The sequence below is a fragment of the Canis lupus genome, chromosome 5, assembly GCF_003254725.2.
Source record: "Canis lupus dingo isolate Sandy chromosome 5, ASM325472v2, whole genome shotgun sequence".
Taxonomy (NCBI): domain Eukaryota; kingdom Metazoa; phylum Chordata; class Mammalia; order Carnivora; family Canidae; genus Canis; species Canis lupus.
The window spans coordinates 54,986,250-54,994,455 of record NC_064247.1 but is presented as its reverse complement, the minus strand read 5'-3'; positions in this window follow the sequence as shown (position 1 = coordinate 54,994,455).

Here is an 8,206-nt window from a genome sequence, read left to right as displayed (position 1 = left end):
TGCATCAGGAGGTCCCCGGGGAGCCCTTTGCTGCCAGCATGGGAGGCCACCTGGAAGGTGTTCAGCAAAGAGCTTCGGGGGTGGTTAGGCCTGAGGGATTGGCTTACCTTTGGGGCTTGACTGGCAGCAACAGAAACGTTCTGCCGTCCCAGGCCCTGTGAGGGGACAGGAGCTTTTATCACACCCGCTGTGTATATGAGAGAAGGTGCTGGGCCTCAGCCAGGAGCCCAACGTCGTGTGCGTGTGCCCTTCCAACGTCACAGGCACACAGATTCCCTGTCTCATAGACGAGGAAGCTAACACCCAAAGGGAGTTAACATCACAGGAAGACCCTGTGATGAGCAGTTTATCTGGGAGGTGGTCCCGGAAGCATAGGCAGGGGCGTGGGGAAGAGAGCCGGGGATGAGAAGAAGCCAGTTGAGGGCATGTGGATGAGCAGGTACCATTGTGGGAAACGGAGGCTCCAGGCCCATGAGCACCTCCGGTGGCGGTGTAGACTATGCCCACGCTGCTCCAGTGAGGGGTGAGGAATGGCCCGAGAGCGCAGGAGTTGAAGACAGAAGCTGTCTGCATGCCTAAGAATGGTGAAAGCCATGGAGCCGGGGCCACGGTGGCATCGACTGAGCCATCCAGAAGACTGTCACCATTAGTGTGATTCCACCCTGGGCCTGCTACCCCTCGAACCCCTCACCTCTGAATGTTCCTCCTTCATCTCACTCCTGAAACAGCCGTCTCTCCCACACTCCATGCAACCTCTGCTCTTTCCCCCACCCTTCTCCACACGCCTGGCATACCCTTGGCCCCATCTTCTCTCTTGGGCTTAGATTCCAGGGTCAGGCATCCTGCTCTTTCATGACACCTGCTGGACAAGCCCCACGGGCCACATCGTCCCCTGCAGGTCTGGGCCTCTGAGCACAGCTGGGCAGGATCCCGGCACCACACAGCCAGCACTGGCACCTGTTCAGCATCCCCGGCCTCTCCGTGTTCCCCTGGCTGGCCCTCTCTCAGACCCTCCATGGACATCATCCCAGATGGCCACCTGTCTCCCCCTGCAGATGACCTCAGCCCCTCCTGCTGAGCCAAAAAGACGTAAAGCAGAAACCCCTTCATCTCTCAACCCTTATCCTGTCTCCAAGTGCTCATGTGTCCCTGCCCTCCAGCCTCAGGGGACGGTGGTTCCACATCCTGTCTGAGGCCAATTCCTCTCCCATGCCTGGAGCCTGCCCCCCTGGCTGCTGCAGGGACCTAACCCTGCATGAGCTCCCCTCCCCCCAGGTCCCCAGCCTCTCCCACCTGGCTGCCCATCTCCCATTCCCATTTTAGGCACGCAGGCTTCCCCATCATGGGGGTGGCTAGGATGCAAACGCTTCCCACGAGCCTGTGTTTCCCTCCAGCTCCCACCCCTACACATCTGTTGGCTCTCACCCCTACCCATCTTCTTGAACTTCCATACTTCTTAGCTTCACTTTCTCCCCTCTTCTAGGGTCTGCAGGGATGTGGGTATATTGCTACCACAAAAAAAATACCCTCAGGATTTGGTCAGCAAAGAGCAAATCACAGATGATGGCTTTTGGGCTGGCAACCGGTGGTAACCACCAGAGTGCCCCTTGGGCCACTCAAAAATCCTCAGCGACCCCACCCCCCAAATTGCCTCTCCTCTGGGGCTTCCTATTCTAGGTGGTGGCACTACCAACCCACTGAGCTGGAAACGTAGCAGCTGCCTCAGCCTCCCTCCCCTCATCCCCATGTACATGGTTCTGCACTTGCGCTTGGCAAGGACCTGAAGCTCTGAAACCATGGCTCCCCACACCCCCACCTGGCTCCTGCCTGCCTACTTCCCTGGCTTGCTTCCTTCCCCTCCAAACTGCTCTCTGCCTCGATCTCTCCAAAACACGGACCTGACTGTGCCACCCCTCTGCTTAGCATAAAATCCCAAGTCCCCTGAGTGGCATTCATGCTTCTTCAGGACATCTCAGATGTCCTTCCTATCTTTCTTCCCCACGTCCCAGCCGCTATCATCTCTCTCACTCACTGTGCCCCTCCTTCTGTCCCATTATCCTTTGACAGACTCTTACTCATCCTTCAAAACATTGCCACCTCCTCCAGAGAGTTGTCCTGCCCCCACTCCAAGCTGGGAGAGTGCCCCCTTCCCTGGGTACACCCCTAACATGGAGGGGATCCCCTGGCTTTTCTGCAAACATCCTCTTTCTTCTCGGGCTTTCGCTCCAGTGTCCGGCACGGGGCTTAGGCTGGAGCACATCATCTCGTTGTCCCCATTCCCACTGCACACCCTCCTCCTAGCACATACTACATGCTCAGCAGCCCCCAGTAGATTGAAAGCCTCGGGAACACACAGCTAAGAAGCATCCCTGTCGATTTGAGCCCATGCTCACCTGTGTCCAATGCATGTGCTCCCCCCACCCATTCCCCCCCCCCCGACCCACGGGAGTGGCAGGGGGTCTGGTGTTGTGATTTTGCCCAGAGCTCCTAGAACCAAGATCACGTGGGTTCCGGTTGCAACTCTGGTAGTTACTAGCTGTGTGACCCGAGACAAGTCACTTTGCCTCTCTGGGCCTCTGTTTACTCAGCTGTGAGATGAGAATGGTGGCCACCTGTCAGGTGTCGTGAAGACCAGATGTGGAGTGTGAAGAAGACTGCCAGCACTCAGCTCTCTCTTCCCATGTCTTCCATTTGTGTGGACCCCCAGGGCTACACAGACCTCAGGGCTGCTTGCTCTGTTCTTTTTGATACTCCTGGAAGTCACGTCTGGGTGGGGCCTCCCCTGGTCAGCAGCCTGGCCTCGGCTTCTCTCCCAGTCCCCAGGGGAGGCGGTGGTGAAGGGCCGTTAGGGAGTATCCAAGCTGCCCACAGGACGGTCCACCCCGGGGGCTGGGGCCTTCCAGCGTCTGTCTGTGCAGCCTCCCACAGCCAAGCCCTGAGGACACGCTCTCAAACTGCCAGGGGGTGTGTTGGCATCAAGATGATTCTCCTCTCCATGACTGGCTCTGCAGATGCCCAGACGCCTAGCCGATGCGAGGGCTGTCCCTGAGGAGCGGTGTGTCTGGGGTGGGGGCTGCTGCCACGTGTGCCTCTGCAGACTCGCCCGTCTCTGGGTGCACCTGAGTCATCGGCTGTCGTGCTGTTTCCTGGCGGACATGAGCCCATCTTAGCGTCTCTGAATCAGGCACCAGGCACATTAATAATCTCTGTGGGTGACTGTCCATTCCTGCGTGTGAATATGCCCTTTGCAACTGCATCCAACACTGTGCACTCATAACTATTTCTTTGCACACCTGCTCATCTCTGTGCATACTCACGATCACGCCTGCTCCTGCTTCTGTGTACCCACATGTCTCTGTGTCTAGGGATGTGCATGCACACCTGCAGGTGCCCCGCTCCCTCTCTGGATATATACAAACATTTCCGAGGTATCATCCCTTCCTGGGTGCTCACCTGTGTCCGAGTGCAAATGTCATAGCTGTGGGCATGCATGACCGCGTCAGGGGGTGTGTCCCTCTCCACACGTACATGCTTATCTTCACACGCTCATGTCTACTATAGGTCTGTGCCTCGGGTATCACGGCTGGGTGTGCGCATCTGTGCCTGAGTGCTCATAACCAGGTGGATATGCTAGCACAGCTCTGCTGGGCACGTCTACATCTGAGGCTCCTCTCCGACCCTGTTTTGTTTTCCTGTCTACCTTCTGTCTCTCCCCCTGGGTACAGGGAAGGTTTCCATGGGACAGTGAGGGTGCCGCCTCCAGCCTCCTCTGCTGCTGAAGTCTACACTGACAAAAGGGGGTGCGCCAGAGGGCAGTGGGCTTCTGGCTGGGCTGCAGGGAGCCACATCTCCCCACTAACGGGGGCCCTGGGGACTTAGGGGAGCTTCCGTGAGGATAAGCCTGGTGGCAGAGGCCAGGAGGTAGGGACACCAGGGAGCACCCACACCCTCTCTTCCCGAGGTCGGCAGGGACTGGCCCTGCAGGGTGGGAGATGGGCCCATCACATCCCTGACTTTCTCTGCGGGGTCCTGATAGAAGGCCACGGGGTGGCACAGGGTGAGTGGGCGAGCGTGTGAGGGAGAAGCAGAAGGGGAAAGAGACAGGAGGGAATAGACACAGCCAACAATCAGGAGAACCAGTGAAGGGAAGGGGCAAGAAGCAAGGTGGAAGCTGGGGAGGCAGGTCCTGATGACACAAGGCTGGTGGTGGGTGGGGGTGGAGTCCCCAGGGCAGCAGAGGGGGGCTGAGAGAGCCCCAGAGCAGCCCCAGGGCTAGGTCTCCGTGAAGAGGACACCGCTTCCCTGCCCCATCTCTCCTCTCTCCATGTCTCTTTTCCTCCCAGTCGCTCTGCCCTGTCCTTTCCCAAGGCTACACCGTGAGGGCCACATGCTGGGAATGATGGCCCCGAGGACCAGGGTTCCTGAGAGGCCCCAGACAAGGGCATGACCTTCACAGCCTCGGGCCCCTGGGCCTGAGAAGTGAGGAAGGGACTGAGATCGCCCCCATTGGTGGGGCCTGTCTGGCCCCGGGACCTTCCACACCGTCTCTCACTGAATCTCCCAATCACGCAGGGAGGGGCTACTGCCCCCACAGGACAGCCGAGGAGCTGGGCCTGGGCAGGGTGGGTGCCCTCAGTCCCAGGCCGGGGAGGGAACCGGGGGCCCTTCGTGGGACCTGTGTGCCCTCAGCAATGCTAGGGCACTGCCAACAGCCTGGGTTTAGTGGAAAGGGTGACGGGTCTGGGTTCAAATCGTCCTGGTTTTGGACCCGTGTTTCACATCTGACAGGCAATGACACTTCGGGCAAGTCACTCACTGGAGTCTGGGTTCCTCATGTGTGCAGGGGGCTTCTTAATCCTGCTCCCCATCTCCCTGGGCTGCTGTGTGGACTGAATGCAAGATCTGAGAGGCCAAAGGGCTTTGCAAACTGTGAAGAACTGTGCACTGTCACTGTCTGGGGTGGGGGCGGCACTGCCCTAACAACTGGGGTGACCATGATAGTGAGCTGGGCGGTGGGCGAAGCCCTTTGTGTCAGTCAGGTCATCTCCTGTAATCCACACGTGCCCTCTGAGCAGGCCCTACCATCACCCAGCGCGTAGACGGGGGCACATTGATGACCCAGGATCACAGGCCTCTAAGTGGCAGGACTGGCATTCCAACCCAGAACTGTAGAGCTGCAGGGCTGGTGCTGAGCACCAGATAGGGGTTGGGGGGTCCAGGGAAGTCTGACACAGGGTGTTCTGGAAGGCCAGGAGCAGAGGGGTGGGAAAGGTTCCAGAAGGAGGCCTCCTCACTTTCCCCACCTTTCCCCTCCCTTCGATGGTCAATTAGTCCTGCTTCTTGGGCAGCCCAGGATCTTTAACAAGGTTCAAGGCTATGGAAGGAGAAGCTGCCCTGGTGACACCTTCCCTACTCACCGTAGAGGCTGCTGGGATGGCCGTGCCAGCATTTCAACCTCCAGAGATGTGTCCGCAGTTCTCTACTGCCTCCTCTCCCCTCACCAGGCCCTTGTGTCCCTCTCACCCACCTACCACATCCCAACGCTCACAGCCCCCTCGCGGCCCATCCACACCCAGAGTTCAGGCTCGTGGGAGCCTTCCCAACCCTTCTGCTTTGCTCTAGATACCAAGCCTAAGACCTTTCTGCCCCATGGCAACTGTCGAGCTCCTGTTGTTTGCCAGGTACGTTCATATCCAGACCTTATCCAAGCTGTGTGACCTTGGCAGGTTCCTTTCCCTTCCCCTCTGTGTCTCAGTTGCCCTATCTGTAAAATGAGAATAATGACTTAATAGTTGCAAAGGGTTTAGAAGAAGAGTACCTGGTGAGTAGTGCATTCTATTTACTAATTTAAATTCATTAATTGAAATGAAGTTAAAAATCCTTACAGCAAACCTTGCAAGGTAAGGGTTGCCAGGCTCCATTGTACAGTTTGGTAATTAGAGCTCAGAGAGAGTTGCTTTTATGGAGTCACATATTCAACAAGCATCATGGAGCACCTCCTGTGTGCCAGGCCAAGGCTCAATATTTTGTGCACTTTATCCCACTTAACCCTCATGGCTCTGTGAGGAGGTGTTCGTATCCTCCCAAGGTTTCTAAACCCCTCCTGGGAGGTGGGACTATCCTGGGGAGGACCCCTGGCTGCTGATTGTCTGTCTCCCCTGGCACCTGGTCACTGGAGAGCAGAGACCTGTATTCTATTACACAGCCCAGGGCTCAGAGAGAGTGCTCGATAAATATCCATTGAGAGAAGGAATAAAAGCATCCCTGGCTTACAGGTAAGGAAAGTGAGGTTCCGAGTAATGAAGTGATTTGCCTGAGATCACACAGAACCACTCGAGGGGGAGTTGGGGTCTGAGCCATCTTACAAGCCTGTGTTCTTTCTCTGATGCCAATTCTACCCACAGGCAGACCCATGTCTGAGGAAGAAGATGGGGTCTGAGCCAGTGTGCAGACTTGGGGCAGAGCCTTGGAGATGCTCGGAGTGGCAGGGCTGGGGGCCGAGACCCCTGCAGCCTGATTTGTCACTGAGAGCCCTGGTGACTCCAGTCTGTCCACCTGGTTTTCCCCTCAGGCCACTAGCCTTTTTGGTCATCAAGAAGGCTCTCCAGGCTCATTCATGTTTATTCTCATAGCTTCTGTGACCCTGGGGGACTGCAGACACCTCCAAAGTCAGTGTCTTTGAAAACCCAGCAAAATGTCCACACACACGCAGGTGTTCAGAAATGTTTGCTGAACACAAGAAGGAGGGAGTGACTTCGTCCTCAGAACAGTCCAATGAGGTGGAACTTATTACGCCATTGAGGAAACAGGCTCGAAAAGGAGGGATGTGACCACAGCATCGCATGCTGCTGGAACATCATCTCTGGACGCCAGGAGCACATGTGGGGTGGGCACCAGGCGGCAGGGGGTTGAGGAGTAAAAAGATCTGAGAAAGGAGGCCCTGCCAGTTGTAGATGGCTCTTCAAGAGAAGCTGGAAATGTGGAAGGCAGAGGGGTTGAGAGATGGAAGGCGCACCCTTCTCTGGGATAGCTTTGTCATCATGGGGGAAACTTGGATAGGCTTCCTGGCTCGCCAGATGGAGGCAGTCGAGGCACACTGGAGATCCCCTGGAGCCTCTCTCTGGAGCTTTGGGGGCACTTCCCTGAAGGTGGTCATGTTGCTGGGCATGGAGGTCTGTCTCATGGCAGCGAGCCCTGTGGCCCTTAGAGGGGACAGAGGAAGGGGACCACTGCCCACGAAGACCCCCTTGTGGGCCAGGCACAGAGCTGCACACTTTGTTACTTGATCTCCACCCCAACCCACAGTCATGTGACTCCCACCAGCTCATTCATTCATTCATTCATTCATTCAACAGATGTCACTTCAACATTTGCTGACCAAGACATAGTGCTAGACAGGGCGATGGGGAGGGAGCCGGCAAGCTATGGACCCTTCCCCATGCAAGAGCACTACTTTCTCCATCAAGTGCTTTACCTCTTGTGCATCTGTGTCTTTCCCTATGAAACAGGGAAGATTGAGAGAATTGAGATACCTTAGCCAACACTGTTCTTGTGTCACCTCTCCCACATGCGCACCAGAAGGGACTTGCAGGAAGTCCCTACAAGCACCGGCTCCTGTGTCTTTTTGCCTGAGAGCTCCTCTGGCTGCCAGACTCTGAGCTCACCCCCAGGAGTCCACAAATTCGGAGAGTTGGTGTCTCTGAGCAAGCCGCAGCCCCCCAGGGACAACGGGTGTCACCCCTACTTCCTCACCCCCACTGGGGCATATCTGAAGTGTGTTCTGCAGGCTTGTGGCCCGACCCCAGTGGGTGAGCTCCAGCTGCCCTCCGGGGTAATCTGCCTATCAACAAACCCTTTATCTGCTCTCCTCCTGAACTGCCTCACTGTGCTTCCTTGAATCACCTTCCCAATAAATTTCTTGCACTGAAATCCTCGCTCAGGGTCTGCTTTGGGGCAAAGCCAGGCTGGAGCAGATGACCAAACCCTGGCATTGATAGATAGTAGATAGATGTTCAGTAAATGTTGTTTACTTCCATGGTCATTTTCACTTTTACAGAATCAGACATCTTTGAGAAGAGAGTCGTGGCTCCAACTGAACCACAACAGACTCATCAGTGTCATTCCAGAGCAGTGTGGGCCAGAGGTCTGGGGCTGCAGGGAGGGGGTGGGAAGGGGCCATGGGCCCTGGGGCACTTACTGTAGGCTG